Source organism: Corythoichthys intestinalis, chromosome 6 (assembly GCF_030265065.1).
Source record: "Corythoichthys intestinalis isolate RoL2023-P3 chromosome 6, ASM3026506v1, whole genome shotgun sequence".
Taxonomy (NCBI): Eukaryota; Metazoa; Chordata; class Actinopteri; order Syngnathiformes; family Syngnathidae; genus Corythoichthys; species Corythoichthys intestinalis.
Window position 1 is genome coordinate 55,813,854 of NC_080400.1, and position 20,437 is coordinate 55,834,290.

A 20,437-nucleotide genomic window follows, 5' to 3' on the forward strand; every position below is an offset into this window, starting at 1 on the left:
TCCCTTCTGTGACATAACGCTCAAACAACGGCAGTCTGCAGCCTGGCGTCGGTCGTGTGGGATTTTTTTCAAGTTATCAGTGGAAAATGCTTCACTCGCAATCTGTAACAAATGCAAAGCCGAAAAAAAGTGTCGAACTAACACCATACAGCACATCTTAATGAGCCACCTCAAAGATGTCAATCGCTTTGATGGTGTTTTAAAAGAGTATGAGGACGCGCGAATTGGGAATGAAGCTCCCCATCCAATTCCAAAGCCAGCTAAGAAAGCTGGGGTTGTACCTAAGCCTGTCGCAATATGCAATAATTTCATTTATCGCACGATAAATAAAAATGAAGGCGGTAATTTTTCCGCTGCAATTATCGCCTCGCGTGCATGTGCGTGCGCGCGTGCGGCAGACGTGCTGTTAAAAGTTCGGATTCTTTGTTACCAACTGCGCAAAATGCATCTTCGTTCCAGGTCCGGCAATAAATAGCGCCGGAGCCAATCGTTCCCATTATATCCTATTGTTCAACGTAAACCGGCCACGTCAGTGCTTGACTGTGGACCATCTCCGGCACGCCGGTGTTGTTGACGTGTGGCTGCTCTAGTCAAGGGTGACATTTCCCGCGGGACGGCTATTTTCGGCACAACGCCAGATATTTACAACGAAGTCCGCCAAAACATTGTTACCGACTTGGCTGCTACGAACAACCTCGCTTTGTCATATGCTGGTGCTGTGCAGTAATGAGCAGACGTGACTTCAGCGGTGTTTGCTAACTTTTTTAATGCGCGCACACACTAGATATCATGAAATAGCAAACTAGATGTGCTACGTCCCATGCCATTGGCTACGTGAGCCCAGAGTGATTGTGGGACACGTAGTCCATATACTACATCAATGAATTCTAAACAGTCATGACTGAATGTAACAGTGAAAAGTTAAAAAGGTCAAATCAATCCATACCAGTGACTATAGATAATGTTGCAAATATTGTTAATTCAGTACGTGACACAGATGGATTCGGACCATAAATAGGATGTCATGCTCATGTAGTAAACCTTGCTGCTAAGAGAAGCTGTAGCAATCAACAGTGTGCCCCGCCTCACTTTACAAACAGTAAAGATTGTTCTCAGCACTTTTATACAATTTTTTTTCAGATCAGTAAGAAATAAGCACATAAATATTATGCACTAAAATGCATGTTTATATGATGGCAGTTTAATTTTTGCTCGTTAGCAAAAAATAAAATAAATATATGTGTATAAGTTCAAGATATCCTGAAAAAAGGGACCCAACTTGGCCATTGTGAACAATTTTTTCTTTGAAATATAAAGGCAACATCAAAGGCATGCAGATTCGGCCAAAAGGGTTAAAGGGTTAATATTAAAAAGGGTACAATGTTATTCAGAGGTGTGCTTACCGTATTGGCCCGAATATAAGACGGTGTTTTTTTGCATTGAAATAAGACTGAAAAAGCGGGGTCGTCTTATATTCGCGGTCCTGACATTATACCCATTCACGACGCTAGATGGCGCCAGATATCATTGAAGTTGTGTTTTGTCATGACAGATCTCAGCTACTTTCAAGTTTAACCAGTTTGCATTATTTTATTGAAATGTTTTTCCTTATTCAGATTTGATCCAAGACTACAGTTACAGTTAGACTTCACTTTGATGGTTAATGCAGTTATTGCAATTTTGTTGTTTTATAACAATAGATTGGTTTATTTACATTTCAAAAACCAGAAGCCATTCATTTACGAATGTGATTGTACTTTAGTTTACATATTTAAATGTTCAGATATTAAGATTTTAATCAGGCAAATTAACATGCTTTTTCACTCAAATATATTGTTGTAATCATTTGTTTCAGATGTACTGTAATTTTCTGTATAAAAATTAATTTGGTGTTCAAAAAGTCTTTTATCAAACCTGAGTCTTGAAAAAGATGGGTCGTCTTATAATCAGGGCCGTCTTACATTCGGGCCAATACGGTAAATAAGAATTTAATAGACAAATGATACTACAGTATATTTACAGTTGCGGCAGAGTTGGGTGGGGGTTGGGGGCACAGAACATTTACGTTTTCGGGGGGGGGGGGCTAACGGAAAATAATTGAGAAGCACTTGTTTAGGAGAAACTTTTTCTGAAAAAAGGTATCGATTGTTTCTCTGTAGTTGAACCTCTCTGTACTTTTCTCAAGCTCTTTTTTACTTTGGTAAATGGAGTAATACTTAGGCATGAAAATGGGTGAGAAGGGTGTGGAGGAAATATGTTCCGGTACACTGTACAACTATGGCTGTCCCAAACGACTATTTTTCCCCCGATTAGTCACCTGACTATTTTTACGATTAGTCGACTAATCTAATTTTTAGCAATCAAATTTTTGATTACGCTTATTAATTCACAAAAACATTTTGGAACACTTAAATTCTTTATTAAAGTACAAATAAACACGTAAATAACAACAATAAATGGCAAATAAACAATGAGGTCAAATGCTAATAGCATTAACTAGTGCAAAAGAATGGAATGTAAACAGATTCAGAACACTGACTTCGCCTTTCCAACATGATTCAAAACAATTCTTAAAAAAATATCTAGCATTAATATTATAGTATACTACTTTATATAATAGCTGTAGAATAATTATTCATTGCCAATCAGAATTTTCACAAAAGGTGTCATTTTAAAGCTACTCTTAGTGTAGAATCTGAATTCCGAAGTATGTAAGATTAACTCCAGAAATCGTTATTTATATGACGAACATGACATGCTTTTATTTTGAAATGTTTACCGGAAGTATGTTCGCTAAACAGCTGACCGAAGGCTTTTTACACTCTGCAAAAAAAAGTGCAGTTTGTGTCATTGCATGTGGTGTCAGTAATAGACCCAAACCTTTTTTTTTTGTTTGCAAATGCTGTTAACCAGCGGTTTTTCGTGTTTGAAGTATCACCTTTTAACCACAAGTTTGCCTTTTTGGAGGAGACTGCCAATGTTTTATAGCAGGCTAAACTAGGTTGTCTTTTTTCCCCATTAGCCTCAATGTAGCAATGCTAACGTTTACAGTGTTTAATATACAGTAGATGTGTCTCCTTATATGAAATAAGGAGACACATCTACACTGCACTACACACTACAGATGCACTACACTACATCTACATGAAGTCTGATTTACAGCGTGTTGATGACCAGTAAACATCTGTGAAATAAACTGGAGTCTCATACACCATCAACACGCACGTGTACACACACGCACAAATATATGCATGCACGCGCGCACCCGGCGGTAAAACGCAGCCGTGAAAATTATAGCCCTCATTTTTATTTACCATGCGATAAATGGACTTATTGCCTATCATGACAAGTTTAGCAACTTCAATAATAAAATGTTAGTTCGTTATATGGACTTACGAACTGCGAGCTTGTTGTCTCCTGTAGTCTTCCAAAATTACAACTGGGTGAAGGCGCTTTAGATGTTCATTAACGGCCGAAGTGCAGCCAAGCTTGGCATTGAAGAGACAGGACACAATAGTGTACCCTCCTTTGTTTCGTTGAAATAAGTCAATGTTTTGGTCACTCTGGTGCACTTTTTTGGCTTTGTGCTGCTTTCCTCGCTTGCATGCTGAGCGTCCGACATTCTACTTTCCACACATATATTTTTTTAGCCCTTCATTAACCGTCGACGGGACGTTGTGCTCGTCAATGCATTTACATCTTTGATGACGTCGAACACGTCGACTAGTCGGGACAACTCTAAAATGGAGTTGCACTTGTATAGCGCCTTTCCACCTTCAAGGCCCTCAAAGCGCTTTACCCTACATCCCTATCCACCCACTGGTGACGCAGCACCAGGAGCAATGTGGGGTTTAGTATCTATCTTTGTGCACGGTTTTGGGTCCAAAATGTTGATTATAATTGGTCAGTGAAGAAAACAACAGTTTGGACATGAAGGTTATGGTGTCCTGAAAAAAGCGACCCAACCTGGCCATTTTGAACAATTTTTTTCTTTAAAATATAAAGGCAACATCAAAGGCATGAAAATTTGGACAAAATGTGCTCCGGTGTTGAAGGTTTAACTACATCCATAATCCTACCAGTAACACTGATTAATTGCATAACAGTTACAGTGTTATGTCCCCAATTCTATCCAGACAAAGTAGAGCAGCTGAGTGTAGGAAGAGGTGAAGGAATTTGATGAAGAGGTGAATTGACTAACATCAAGCAATTTTGACTTTGAATATGACAGCAGAAAAACAAAAAACCGTCACTTTTTTACAGAAACTTGTACAGTGGTACCTCTACATACGAAGTTAATCCGTTCCAGGACCTTGTTTGTAAGTCGAAATGGTCGTATGTACATATACATTATAATTCCATTAATTTGTTCCACAGCCCAAAAACCTTCACTAAATCCTTAAAAAATACTGCTGGTACTACTACAAATGGCAATTACACATAGCAAAACAAATAAATTATAAATCAAAATCGGAATAATAATAATAATAATAATAATAATTCCTGTATTAATGTAACGAATCGGGTTCTAATGTGGCGGACGTTTTTTGCTGACCCTGAACGCACCGCGGCGCTGACTGCCAGAGACAGACCGGTGAGCTTGAGTTTCACTTTCACTTTGAATATTTTCTTGAGAACAACGTCAATTGCGGCAGATAGAAGGTGTTTTTGTTTTGAATAAGTTGTGAAATAAATGATAAAAACGTGGCGAAGTTGGCGATTTCTCTGGAGATGTTACCACAATAAGAATTGTCAGCTTAACTTATAAAGACTGGCGAACAATGGTTGGAGGAGGACCGTGGAGATGTATTGTTGAGCCATTTCAAGGATGCCCACCCTACGCTCATATTTTTCTGTCATTTGCATCTTCATTTAGAAGGTAAGCGTCAACTTTTTCCTTGTTTCACCACCTGTACCAACCTTTTCTGAAACCAGTGTTGATTTGTCACACAAGAAAATCCACCGTGCATTCGTCTGCGGTGCTGCCATTGTCGTCGTATTTCGAGCATGTCGTCGGATGTAGAAACAAATGGCGAGTCAAATTTTACGTCGGATGTCGAAAAGTTCGTGTGTCGAAGCGATCGTATGTAGAGGTACCACTGTATTTTGGTTTGATTATATAAAGTTTAAAGCCCTATTTCCTACTTGTTATTATAGATAAATGCTATTTTGTTTTTTTGTTTTTTGTTTTTTGCTTGCCAGTGCCCCAGTATTGTATTTGGTCAAGTGACGTCCCTGACCACGAAATAAAAATATATATACGTATACATTATATATACTCCCGTGTTGGCGCGCTCCTAGTCTGTTTACAATAGCATCACAGTCATGTCATTGTTATGTAAAAAACACAATACCAAATATTTCAACAAATACAGGCAAACATAACAAGCGTGACACTTACCTTGACTGCCAGTCATAAAAGGGAAAGTAAGAAAAAAAAGTGGCAGCATCAACAGGTTGACGGTTTTGCCACCATTGCTGAGAGGCTTTCTTGCTCGTCTCAACTTTCCAAATATAACAAAGACTGACGGAGGGGGAGAAAAATGTGTCAATAACTCAACTTACAATGCAATTGTTTTACAATTTAAAGACGGTTGGAACTGTCCTACCTTTAAAGAGACGTAGCACGTTTAGAATACTGAACGGTGTACACACGACTCCGCCGTTTACTGACTGCGATGTGACTGACTGGAGGACGGGTCGGTCACCGTGACCGCGCATGCGTAAAAAAAATCTTTCTTGTTACAACGCGTCTCTTGTGTACGCGTGCTTGCATGCGTGTATACTTCTTTATTGCATCGTCAGTGTCGACGTTCAAAGGAAAACGTGCTTTTAAATATTTTTTACATTAATTTTTGTATGCCTGTGTATATTACACGGGTCTGGGTTTGGTCTCAGTAATGGTAGGGACAATATAACAGCATAAGCTGCATGTACGCTTTTTGCTGGAGACGGGACATTAATAAGACAAAACAGATTGGGTGAACGGGGGTCAGGGCTACATTTCTCACGAATATGAATCTAATTAACTGATAAGCTAAATGATCAATTCAAAATGTATTTACCAGTGTTGTCACAGATTACTTAAAAAAGTAATTTAATTACTGATTACGCCTCAAAAAAGTAATCTAGTTACTTTACTGATTACTTCATTATCAAAGTAACAAAGTTACTTTAAAAGTAATCTATCACTTACTTTTTACCCATTTTTCTCCCTTTGCCGCCTCAACATAAGAATGACAACAGAAAAATGTCATCACATGTAATTGACTTTCCGATGATTGAATGGCGTACCGCAAGCAACACGTCACTTCCGCTCATTAATATTCATGACATTAGCTACTGTTGCTAAGTAGGGACAAGCCACCGTTTGTCCCTAATAGGAAATGAATGGAAATCGTGTACAAAGGAGATGTTGTTTGTCCTCTGAAAGACCATGCCAACCCAACATAATGTTTACTGCATATGAGATGTGAATGGATTGACCGAGCTGGTGTTAGTCCGCGCAAGTTGATTCGGTCTTCACATTTTTTCCTCCCGAGTTTTTGGTTTCCGGAAACATATGAAGAAAACATCCTTCATGTGTCATAATGTGTAGTCATTTCTACAAGTTCTAAAAAAGCAATGCGTGATCGGCATGTTCGTTTTTGAAAGATTACCGGCGAAAAGTAGCAAAAATTGCGTTGTGTCTATGCCAGTGCTTCTCAATTATTTTCTGTTACGCCCCCCCAAGGAAGATGTAAATGTTTCGCGCCCCCCCAAACTCTCTGCTGCCACTGTAAATAGTATCATTTGTTTATAAAATTACTATTATAAATACGCATCTGCCTATCATTGTGTCCTTTTTTTCTAATAAAAAAAGTAACATAGATCAACTTATAATAAAGTATAACTTTATTAGCATTGTTTTGTTTGTAACAGAGAAGACTTGACGTGCATCAATTTGCCTTAATTTTAAAAAAGTCACATCCAAACTGTAAAAATACACTCAAGGTACATTTTGACCATTTGATACAGAAAAATAAAATGTAATAAAATCAGTAAATAATAACAAATTCAAATTGATTAGAAACATTCACTCATGAGGACAATATGCCAAAAAATTTGACTGAAAAAACAAAACTGAATAAAAGAAAAAAAGAGTGTCCTTGGACAGAAGGACAGTTTTTATTTTTGCTGCTCACACTCAGTATTACCTCCTTTGCAATGGTGTGGAGTTATTTTGCAATGAGCATGCTAACTATGCTCACTGGTTTACTGATATAACACTGACATAGCAGCACGATTGTTGGCAATATTCGGCACGTTTTCGCTGAAAAACAATCAAGCGGCTTATCAATGAGATTGGGGTCGAATGTCTATAAGTGGCGTCTTAATTGATTTGGCTTCTGGCTGTCCGCTATATTTATTTTTAGACACAGTAAACAGTGGTCTTTACTCATCACCCACTGTATTAAAAGTCAAAGCTAAAAGGCAAACGGCACGAAAAAAGCGCATTCTCGGCGGCCGATGTAGAACCGTAGGTGAGGGCGGTCGTCGTGACGATCCCAAGCCGAAAATGGCACTTCTCGGGCGGCGACGTGAGAACAGGACAAGACGGTCGCTGCGTGAGTGAGTCCGGTCGGAAAACGGCTTTCGAAAACGGCGGCGGCACACTGCTCTTCATATCTGTTTTCTGTGTGCTGAGTGCTCTTCCTTAGTTAAAAAATACTGCACGCACTCTGAAAATGAGAGCGTCACTGCCACCCACTGAGTGGATGTGCAAGTACACTTTATTCCAGTACGGCAAAAAAAAAAAAAAAAGCATGTTCCCCGAGGACACACGCGCCCCCCCTGGCATCGCTCTGAGGGGGGGGCGCACCCCACTATTTGAGAAGTACTGGTCTATGCGAGGGCGGGTCTATAATGTCCCACTTCGGCTTTACTTCCGCTTTACGATGCGACGTCACGGTCTAAAAATAGCCTGCGTGCGGTACATCATTTAAAGGGGAATATCAGAATTTCGCGCTAGCTTAGCCACTCCGGAGCCCTGAAACTAACAAATATCTGACAAACTGCTTGGAATTTGTTGAAACCAACTCCACCGACCAATTAAACCCCGCTAACTCTAAGATTAAGCCTTATGTAAAAACTTCTGAATTTCGGGTTATGGTTAACAGCATATCAGTGCCAATGTAAAACAATGCAAACTGATGGCCCACGACTTCAGTCCCACAACACATGCGACGCGGGACCAAAACAGGAAATAGCTAAGAGGTTGTCATGGTAACACGTACCGGGAACCTTTTATTTGAGCATTTTCTATTCAAAATGCTCTTCATACGAGACTACAATATTCTTCATTCTACATAGGTTATGAGGCAATGAAAAAATAGTAACGCAGAGACACTAAGGAAACTAACTTTAAACTGGTGTATAAAAATGAACGCGTTAGATTACTCGTTACTGAAAAAAGTAATCAGATTATAGTGACGCGTTACTACTGACAACACTGGTATGTACTTATACTTACTTTCACACTGCAAATTTATAACGTCTTAATCTGATAATTTTTCTTAAAGTGCGTACAACAGGAGAAAAAAAAGTCTTAAATAGCATTATTATGTGAATTAGAATCATACCTTGAGACAATTCGACTATATAAAAGAGTTTGGCAGAGCGCAGATGACAAGAAATTCTTTTAATCTGCCGCTTAGCCCTGCCTGTCATAACGCTTTAGCGTCCCAAGGATGACGTCGGCAGGGTCATGGTTTCATGTGATTTAGAATTCAGCCCATTGAGGGGGTATTATGCAGAACGAGGAAAATGTGACGAAGAGAGCAGCATAATATAATTTTTTCAATCTCTCTACTCCAATATTTTTACAGGATATTCTTTTAAGTACTTTCCCCAATTGCTAAATAAATGGTTTGGTCATGACAAATAACAGTCTTGTGCTAAATGGAATATGAATTTTAAAAATGCATTTATTCAGTACGACATGGTAAAATTACTCCATAATGGTAAAAACTGTCAACTTCTTGCACCTCCCGAATATTTTATGCCACCGGTGTTAGTCATGCTTTTGTCATTTCCCTGCCCTGGCTTCGGAGAGCGTAAACAAACTAGGAGGCGTGACGGCTAGCCGACATGCTAACCCGAACCGAGCGGTATTTCCAAGTCTTATTCTAGCCTTTCAAAGCGAAAAATCACACAAAACTACCCTGGAACATATCACATGGCGGCGGGGTTGTCGATTGTCTTCACCGATTGGCAACCCACACGGCGGTGAGCAAGTTACAGCTCGTCGTTCCCCTGCTGCAGGCAGGAGAGCTCGTTTGCAGGACAAACCAGCCAACGTAGTGATGCAGGCTGCGTGACGTCACCGTCATAATCTGGAGGAGGTCAACCAAGGGCGTAGGTTTGGTCTCAACGTTGGTAGGGACGATATAACAGCATAACCTGCATGTACACTTTTTGCTCGGGATGGGACATAAATAAGACCAAACAGATTGGGTGAACGGGCATCAGGGCTAGATTTCTCACAAATATGAACCTAATTAATTGATATGCTAAATCAGGGGTGTTCATTACGTTTGATCACGATTGACCAGTCGATCGCAATGCTAGTGTGGGTAGCTCGCGGCATCCCTTTTTTTTTTTTATGTACATGGTTAATTAGTATCATGTTTTGTGCATGTTGCGTTGTGTGAGTAAGATATGAGGTTATGCAGTACCTGCCTCTCTCTAAGCAGCTTCTTGCTCACGTTTTTCTGGTTCTATAGTTTCCATTTCTCACACTTTGATAAATCTTAACAGTAGAAAACACAAACAGAGGGACATTTCTTTCCAAGCAGCTTCCTACTCGAGTTTTGCAGGTTAGCAAATTCCCAGTTTAATGTTATGCTAACTCTGATGCATGTCGGACTTCCAACAGCAAAATTTGAAGTGTGTTCCCCACTTCCACTACATTTTTACATTACTTACAGTGGCTGTTGCTGCTGCTGGCTGAAAAAATAACTTATAATATCCCTCCTCTTCAACCGAGGGCGGAGGAGGCAACATGTTGTCGACATGTATTTCTGTCAGGGTGTGCCTGCGTGTGTGTGTCCGGGGTGGGTCAAGTCATCAGCTAATCAAACGTGCGTTTTTTTGGGGTTGGACCAGCGCATTCAGCGCAAATTATCGCGTTAACGGGTGATAATTAATTCTTTTAATTAATCGCGTTAAAATATTTGACACATTTAACGCACATGCCCCGCTCAAACAGATTAAAATGAGAGCACAGTGTAATGTCCACTTGTTACTTGTGTTTTTTGGTGTTTTTTCGCCCTCTGCTGGCGCTTGGGTGCGACTGATTTTATGAGCGTTGTGTAATTATTGACATCAACAATGGCGAGCTTTTATTTTTTGATTGAAAATTTTACAAATTTTATTAAAACAAAAACATTAAGAGGAGTTTTAATATAAAATTTCACTAACTTGTACTAACATTTATCTTTTAAGAACTACAAGTCTTTCTATCCATGGATCGCTTTAACAGAATGTTAATGTTAATGCCATGTTGTTGATTTATTGTTATAATAAGCAAATACAGTACTTATGTACTGTATTTGTACTGTATTTTTTGATTGAAAATTTGACAAATTTTATTAAAACCCAAACATTAAGAGGCATTTTAATATAAAATTTCAATAACTTGTACCAACATTTATCTTTTAAGAACTACAAGTCTTTCTATCCATGGATCGCTTAAACAGAATGTTAATAATGTTAATGCCATCTTGTTGATTTATTGTTATAATAAACAAATACAGTACTTATGTACCGTATGGTGAATGTATATATCCGTCTTGTGTCTTATCTTTCCATTCCAACAATAATTTAAAGAAAAATATGACATATTTTCTAGATGGTTGAATTGCGATTAGTTACGATTAATTAATTTTTAAGCTGTAATTAACTCGAATAAAAATTTTAATCATTTGACAGCTGTAGTTTGAACATAATGAAAATAATTCACTAAATCATGGTAGGCTCTATAATTCTATCCTTATGACATATGGGAGGCAAGTACGCGAGAATATCTCTATATAATTAAAATCATGGCGTCTTTAAAGATCAAATGTGAAGTAAGGTTGGCCAACCATGTTTTTGAATAATATCAATGGCTAAACAATTATAAGCATATTTTCGTTATTTTTTTTAACGCAACCCTTCCAGATTCTTTGTTTAACCCATAGCAACGCCCTTGACGATGAAAATGCTTTTCTTCGACAATCTTCGGAAATCTTCGGAAATTACGTCACACAGAGAACTGCGAGGGAAGTCCGCCATAGAACAGTATTGTTGCATTGCTTCTCGGTAAGATGCCACGGCGGTGTGTGGCGATGTATTGTTTTCAATTTAAAGAGGGTTGTATGAGTGGCCAAAGGATAGCAGGGCACGTAAATGGACATCTTTCGTTCGCACGAAGCGAATGAATTTCACGCCATCATCGAGTAGTGTTCTCTGCTACAAACACTTCGAAGATGCCTGCTTCCTCAACCGGTCTGCTTATGATCAAGGATTTGCAAAAAAGTAAGTGTGATTTTTGGATAGATGACTGATGACTTTGTCAAAGCTGAGCTGCCAACTGTTGTGGAATGAACAGTAGAAGTTAGCTAAATTAGCCAAATGGTAACTCGAGGCAAAACCCGATCGTGTTGTGGAATGAACAGTAGAAGTTACTTGTGGCAATCCCCGATCATAGTTGTATTGAGTTCATTTTGCCTACACTTATAAATTCGTCAAAACTTTTCTTTTACCCCAGGAAATAGTAGGTGGTTTATTTACCATACATGTTTCAGACATATCAGGTAAATAAAAGCTAACGTCGCTAGCTTCTACTGTTCATTCCACAACATAATCGGGGATTCGTCAAAACTTTTCTTTTATCCCAGGCAATAGTAGGTGGTTTATTTACCTGACATGCTTCAAATCATAAAAATAATAACAGCCTACCAATCTTGTAATCTCGATGGGTCTTGTCTCCATTCCATGTCAAGGGGATAGGGTTAGGGGGTTAGTCTGGGCACATTGTTTGCATCCTGATTAGCGTCTGGCTAATACATGTACGGTCCAACATAAAATTCCAACCTCCTCCTCTTCCTCCAACTCTTCAAAGACTTAGATCTCCTCACTTGCGCTCGGTCTATCGCTTACATATATCGCTGTTTGAATCATTGTTTGAAGGGCTTTGTATGGCGGCCGTATGGAGCGCTGCCATCGCTGTTCTCAGTGTGACATGTCACTTCCGGGTTCGTCCCCTTTCAGGCTCGAACTTCGAATTATTTTGTCAAATATACAACATAAAAATTATTTTTTCATGCTTTATTTGTTGGACAATGTTGGGGACTTCTTTTAGCATCTTGCAGTCTGCTCTGGGGGGTGAACTTGCTTGGACGGCCAGACCTTGGCATGTTGGCTGTTGTTTCTAATGTCCTCCACTATTTTTCGGACAGTGGAATGACAGATTTTATATTATTTTGAGATGTTTTGAAATCCCAGACTCATGAGCGTCAACAATCTTCTTTCTGAAGGCCTCAGACAGCTCCTTTAATCTCACCATGGCGTTTTCACTCAGTTCAACAGTCAGTCACTGTTCAAACTATTCTTCGTTGAGGAGTGGGAAAAACTTTCTACAGACCGATGTCAACGACTGGTAGCTGTCTACAAAAAGCGTCTAACTGAAGTTATTTCAGCCAAATGGGATAACACTAGCTATTAGCTGGTAGGGTGTCCTAACTTTTTCCTCAGTTAGAATATGCATTATTGTTGATAAATTTGGTTTAATGAGTAAAACAATGTTAATTTTTGTTGTTTACCTCCAATTACATCATGTTCTTTCCCAGAGATAAAGAAAAACAAGATCAGACATTGATATGTGAACATTTCTTAATAAAAAACTGAATATCTAATGGGGTGTCCTAATTTTTTACATGACTGTATGTCTTTTCAGGGTTCTTTAGTGGAATTTATTGCTTCATCAATGGAGTTGGTACCTTCATTTGTGTTGCATTTAATGAAGTGTGTCCAAACTTTTGGCCTGTACTGTTTGTTACTTATATCTTTATTACATAAAAAAAAGGGAAAAAAAAAAAGAAAAAGAAAGTAAATGTTTACATTAGCTTCAATGTTAATGTACATCCAATGCTTTTAAATAGCTAAAATTGAGGTTTTGCTTTTAGGAAATGTGGGGTGAAAAATAGGAGATAGAGGTTGGGGTAACTACTGTCTTTGTTAACTTTTATTTTGCAAATCATTGAAAAAAATACAAATTTGAATGAATTTTTTTTGTTTGTATGTGTAACTGTGCCAAAAGCAGTTTTATATGCATTTCAGTGGTTTTAGGAGGTTTGATCCCCCCCCCCCTCCAAAAAATTAGAATTAAAAAAAAAAAAAAAATCTGGCTCCGTGGCGACCTTAATGTCAGGGAGTTCTGGCAAGAAATTCTCGCCACTTCACCCCTGACTGGATGTTTTGTTGACATACTCCATGTGGACAATCCACGGTTAACTCACCAAACCTTGCAATCTGAGGAGTGCATTTTATGACGTATGAAATATCTTTTGAACTTCTTCTAGTCCAGGCAGCTTCACTGAAGACAGCCACATTCCTGTAAGGCCCTTGAGCAAAATGTCACAATAGTTTTACTCTTTGTGGCTAACAGCATGCAACACACTGTATAGCTTATTAAGTATTCATGTAACTGAGAAGCGGGTTATTATTACAACAGAAACCTGTTTGTTTTCCAGGCCATTAGCCATATTAAGGGTCATTTTTAAAGCCCCAAATCAACTATTTAAAGCAGTATTATTTCTTTCTTTATTGGGCTCAACTAAATGTATCCATAATTACAAAAATGACAAACTTGGTCATCATTGGAATTTAATGCTAAAGGACCCCATCTAAGTGACCATAGTAGAGCAAAACTATCAACTCATCACATTGTTTTCCAGTTGTAAATTGAAAATTGCACAATATCAGGAATTTTACAAACACTGTACAGTAGTGACCTTAGAAAACACATACAGTTTTCCCTCCGCAAAAGAAAGTTACGCAATTCAGTCCGGTGAGCAGTGTTTCTTATTCAGCCGTTCCGATTTGTGTGCGATGGTAATCTTGCAAAATCTAGTTGGCAGTTGACAAATGTTAACAAAGAAGTGAGAGTGCCATCGGGACAGCTGACAGCGCTTTTTACTAAATACACAGTTCCTCAGAAACAAATTTTACTAAATACACAGTTCCTTAGAAAGTATGACGATAGCATGTTACAATGAGTCTGTCACTAGCCACGTTTACAAATTCAAATCATTCCGAATGGAAATTTCAGATCAGCTGTTTACATGTCACTTCATCTATTCCGATCCAGCGTTTACATGTGTCTGCCTTTATTCCGAAAGGACGTTTGACAACTGCCGTCTGACATGCGCAGATTAATCAAAACAAAGCGTCACGTTGCAAAACATGAAGATCGATCGTCAGAGTGCTGCTGTTTTAACTTTAACCCACTTGTTGTGTTTGTGGGGTCGTATCCGCTTCTGCTGTTTTGCTCTTTTGCCTTGTAGTAGCCGGTTGTCAGCGTTTTCCACCATTTCTAATCTGGTCAACTCTCCGGTCTATTCCGGCTTCGTGTAACCTCTCGTGAACTTTTTTAAATAGTTCACTGTTCCTCATTTTACATTTCTAAGCGAGCAATTATATTCAATTCTTTTAAAGTTTGAATTAAATACAATCTTTCCGCCGGACTCCAATTACAATGCCTTGCAAAAGTATTCGGCCCCCTTGAATCTTGCAACCTTTCGCCACATTTCAGGCTTCAAACATAAAGATATGAAATTTAATTTTTTTGTCAAGAATCAACAACAAGTGGGACACAATCGTGAAGTGGAACAACATTTATTGGATAATTTGAACTTTTTTAACAAATAAAAAACTGAAAAGTGGGGCGTGCAATATTATTCGGCCCCTTTACTTTCAGTGCAGCAAACTCACTCCAGAAGTTCAGTGAGGATCTCTGAATGATCCAATGTTGTCCTAAATGACAGATGATGATAAATAGAATCCACCTGTGTGTAATCAAGTCTCCGTATAAATGCACCTGCTCTGTGATAGTCTCAGGGTTCTGTTTAAAGTGCAGAGAGCATTACGAAAACCAAGGAACACACCAGGCAGGTCCGAGATACTGTTGTGGAGAAGTTTAAAGCCGGATTTGGATACAAAAAGATTTCCCAAGCTTTAAACATCTCAAGGAGCACTGTGCAAGCCATCATATTGAAATGGAAGGAGCATCAGACCACTGCAAATCTACCAAGACCCGGCCGTCCTTCCAAACTTTCTTCTCAAACAAGGAGAAAACTGATCAGAGATGCAGCCAAGAGGCCCATGATCACTCTGGATGAACTGCAGAGATCTACAGCTGAGGTGGGAGAGTCTGTCCATTGGACAACAATCAGTCGTACACTGCACAAATCTGGCCTTTATGGAAGAGTGGCAAGAAGAAAGCCATTTCTCAAAGATATCCATAAAAAGTCTCGTTTAAAGTTTGCCACAAGCCACCTGGGAGACACACCAAACATGTAGAAGAAGGTGCTCTGGTCAGATGAAACCAAAATTGAACTTTTTGGCCACAATGCAAAACGATATGTTTGGCGTAAAAGCAACACAGCTCATCACCCTGAACACACCATCCCCACTGTCAAACATGGTGGTGGCAGCATCATGGTTTGGGCCTACTTTTCTTCAGCAGGGACAGGGAAGATGGTTAAAATTGACGGGAAGATGGATGCAGCCAAATACAGGAACATTCTGGAAGAAAACCTGTTGGTATCTGCACAAGACCTGAGACTGGGACGGAGATTTATCTTCCAACAGGACAATGATCCAAAACATAAAGCCAAATCTACAATGGAATGGTTAAAAAATAAACGTATCCAGGTGTTAGAATGGCCAAGTCAAAGTCCAGACCTGAATCCAATGGAGAATCTGTGGAAAGAGCTGAAGACTGCTGTTCACAAACACTCTCCATCCAACCTCACTGAGCTCGAGCTGTTTTGCAAGGAAGAATGGGCAAGAATGTCAGTCTCTCGATGTGCAAAACTGATAGAAACATACCCCAAGCGACTTGCAGCTGTAATTGGAGCAAAAGGTGGCGCTACAAAGTATTAACGCAAGGGGGCCGAATAATATTGCACGCCCCACTTTTCAGTTTTTGATTTGTTAAAAAAGTTTAAATTATCCAATAAATTTTGTTCCACTTCACGATTGTGTCCCACTTGTTGTTGATTCTTGACAAAAAATTAAAATTTTATGTATTTATGTTTGAATCCTGAAATATGGCGAAAGGTTGCAAGGTTCAAGGGGGCCGAATACTTTTGCAAGGCACTGTAGGTGCGCTGTGCTTGGAAGCCATGTTGCAAGTGACGTTACTTACGTCACCAAGTGACGTCACCACGTCAGTACGGAGCATGTGCAGAAAGAACGCAACCAGACACCATTCCGCTTCCCTGTTTACATGATATAATTTTACTTCTAATCGGTTTGGGAAAAGGAATATTCCACCCCTGTGAATCGGAATGAAGTTCCATTCGGTTTGGGCCTGTTCATTCCGAATGAGGTGTTTATATGGAACACATTTATTCGGTTTGAAATCTAAACCGATTGTAATTGGAATATTTGGCTCCATGTAAACGTGGCAACTGTTAGGTTTTGTGTTTGTTTTCTCCTAGTATGACTAGTCCCTGTGATTGCCCATTGATTTCACCTGTTGTGCCTGCTCCTAAAGTATCCTCCAACCTGCATCCTCCTGGGTCACCCACCTGTTCCTCGTTGACTCGTTACCCTGTCTCTGTGTCTATATACAGTGGGGAGAACAAGTATTTGATACACTGCCGATTTTGCTGGTTTTCCCACTTGCAAGCCATGTAGAGGTCTGTAATTTGTATCATAAGTTCTCTTCAACTGTGAGGGACGGAATCTCATTCAAAAAAACAGAAAATCACATTGTATGATTTTTAAATAATAAATTTGTATTTAATTGCATGAAATAAGTATTTGATACATTACCAAGTAGTAAATATTTCGGCTTTTAGTTATTTTTTAAGAACCCCTCCTGTTCTCCACTCATTACCGGAAGTAACTGCACCTGTTTGAACTTGTTACCTGTATAAAAGACACCTGTTCACATGCTCAAACAAACAAACTCCAACCTCTCCACAATGGCCAAGACCAAAGAGTTGTGTAAGGACATCAGGGATAAAATAATAGACCTGCACAAGGCTGGGATGGGCTACAGGAAAATAAGCAAGCAGCTTGGTGAGAAGGTAACAACTGTTGGAGCGATTATTAGAAAATGGAAGAAGTTCAAGTTGACGGTCAATCTGCCTCGTTCTGGGGCTCCATGCAAGATCTCACCTCGTGGGGCATCACTGATCAAGAGGAAGGTGAGGGATCAGCCCAGAACTACAAGGCAGGACCTGGTCAATGACCTGAAGTGAGCTGGAACCACAGTCTCGAAGAAAACCATCGGAAACACATTACGCCGTCATGGATTAAAATCCTACAGCGCACGCAAGGTCCCTCTGCTGAAGCCAGTGCATGTCCAGACACGTCTGAAGTTAGCCACTGACCATCTGGATGATCCAGAGGAGCAATGGGAGAAGGTCATATGGTCGGATGAGACCACAATTGAACTTTTTGGTCTAAACTCGGCTCGTCGTGTTTGGAGGAAAAAGAAGGATGAGTACAACCCCAAGAACACCATCCCAACCGTGAAACATGGAGGAGGAAACATCATTTTTTGGGGCTGCTTCTCTGCCAAGGGTACAGGAAGACTGCACCGTATTGAGGGGAGAATGGATGGGGCTATGTATTGCCAGATCTTGGTTGACAACCTCCTTCCTTCAGTGAGAGCCCCGAAGATGGGTCGTGGCTGGGTTTTCCAGCATGACAATGACCCAAAGCACACTGCCAAGGCAACTAAAGAGTGGCTCCGTGAGAAGCATCTTAAGGTCCTGGAGTGGCCTAGCCAGTCACCAGATCTGAACCCGATAGAAAATCTATGGAGGGAGCTGAAAGTCCGTGTTGCCCGGAAGCAGCCCAGAAACCTGAAGGCTCTGGAGAAGATCTGCATGGAGGAGTGGGCCAAAATCCCTGCTGCAGTGTGTGCAAACCTTGTCAAGGACTACAGGAAACGTTTGGTATATGTAATAGCAAAAAAAGGTTTCTGTACCAAATATTAAGTTCGATCTTTGTGATGTATCAAATACTTATTTCATGCAATTAAATGCAAATGTATTATTTAAAAATCATACAACGTGATTTTCTTTTTTTTTGTATTAGATTCCGTCCCTCACAGTTGAAGAGAACTTATGATACAAATTACAGACCTCTTCATGCTTTGCAAGTGGGAAAACCAGCAAAATCGGCAGTGTATCAAATACTTGTTCTCCCCAATGTAAGCTCCCTGTTTTTGTTGAGTCTTGTCGCGACATTGTCAATGTCAATCTCCATGTTCCTATCAACGTTTTTTCCCCCAGTTCCTCGTGTTCCTAGTCTTGCTTCGAAAGTAAGTTGATTTGTTAGCCTGACTTTTGTTTGTTAAGAGTTTTTGGATACCCCGGTTGTTATGTTGGTACTTTTTTTTTTTTTTTTTGGCATTAATTAAAACATGTTTGCACCACCTTTCTACCTTGCTTCCCTTTCCCTGTACTTGGGTCCACACACCACCTGCCTTCCCGCGAAACATGACACGATATGCCAATTAATCGCATGGTCAGGGTGACCATATTTTGATTTCCAAAAACATAGGACACTCGCCCCGGCCTCGAGATACTTAAATTTTACTCGGACTCAAGGCTGTCAACAGCCTTGCACCAGCCAGGGGACAAGAGACCATTATAGGGCCCTTCCCACCCCACCCCTGCTACCGGCTCGTCAAGACAACCTACGCAGTACTTTTGACGCTTTGCAAGCAATGACAGTGTAAATTTTCAAATTATTCAATTTCAGATGGACAGTTCAATTTAACAGACCGTAATGTGATATGACACAATATGAACAAACAGTTTTCATCTATTGTCCCATATGTAGGCTTCAATACAATACACCTGAGCGTGTTATGCCTGCAAGCTCACACTCAGTGGAGAGCATGGCTAGGTTGTTAAGCCTGCCCTGGCAAAGACAAGAAAATGAAAGAAAAGGCGATATATCCTTGATCCCCCATCACATCTCTCTCCTTGGCTCAACGCAAGCAGCATGTCTTGTCATATCCTGCAGCTCTTTAGACCCCACTCACATGACGTCACAACCACGCCTCCGCGCCATATTGTCCGTCAACTCGTCGTGTTTACGCATTACCGCTACGTAAATTCCTCCTATTATGGCGTGTTTTTCTGCTCGTTAACATTAATAATCAAAATGGTGAAGGCGTGTGTGGCGGCTGGTTGCAGTAACAGAGAAGATAGACGGAGAGACTTGAGGTTCTACCGTATTCCGAGAGACCCGGAGAGGAGAGCGAGATGGACTGCTGCAATTCGACAAGAAAACTGGGCACCAAACGATCACCACAGATTATGTAGTAGTCATTTTATATCTGGTAAGTTGCATTTAATATATATTTAGAGGGTTTCGGGCTGACAACCACAATTAAGATGATTGCGAGGCTAATCGCCGACAACATACAGTTTCAAATTCAAGATGCTTATTTTTTCCACCATCATTATTTTTTAAATAATATTTAGCTGGTACCAAGTGAAAGAAGCTGGCCTCGTCTACAGATCATCAGTTAAACAGGTTTGTCCAAACCTTTTGCAAAGAGGGCCAGATTTGGTGTGGTAAAAATGCGGGGGGCTACCTTGGCTGATTTACATAGTACAATATATTCAAACAAATTTTAGCAAGCCCTTATGTGTGTCACATTTGCTTTATTATTATTATTATTTTAATTCATAATTTCAACAATCTCGTCTTTGTGGCGTTCTCTTTCGACACTCGGGCTCTTGCGAAATACTGCTGCTGTGAAATTAAACTAGCTTCAAGTTGCTTTAATTTCTCGCTGGGTATCTTCCCTGTAATGTTGTACATGTTAGCGTGTCTTGTTTGCTAATATCACGTCACGTCGAACTCTTTAAAAACAGCGACTGTCTCTTTGCAAATGAGGCAGACACAGTTGTTGCGTATTTTATTGAAGAAATAGTCCAATATCCACCTATACTTGAAGCGTCGGCCATCGCAGTCAACTTTTTTTTTAATTGATTGTCGCCATTTTAGAAAATTGGAAGTAAAGGGTCACACGGGGGTAATGTTGCTTTGAGTGCTGCTGTTAAAGTTTTTCAAACTTTCGTGAGAATACGCTGAGTTTCTGTGGACAAGATAGTTGTAAATATCAGGGTAGCAGATGTCAGGCAGAGACGGCGAA

The 20,437-nt window shown here is 39.8% G+C and overlaps 1 protein-coding gene across 5 annotated transcripts in view; it reads right to left on the reverse strand.

Moving 5' to 3' along the window:
- The window catches only part of LOC130917439 (P2Y purinoceptor 3), a 70,820-nt gene extending 65,102 nt beyond the window's left edge, over window positions 1-5,718 (reverse strand). For all 5 annotated transcript variants that reach the window (XM_057838836.1, XM_057838835.1, XM_057838838.1 and 2 more), the window contains exons 1-2: window positions 5,610-5,718; window positions 5,402-5,524 (exon numbers count right to left, since the gene is read on the reverse strand). The gene's annotated coding sequence lies outside the window, so the exon portion shown is untranslated. The remainder of the gene's footprint in view (window positions 1-5,401; window positions 5,525-5,609) is intronic.
- Window positions 5,719-20,437: the final 14,719 nt, after the last annotated feature.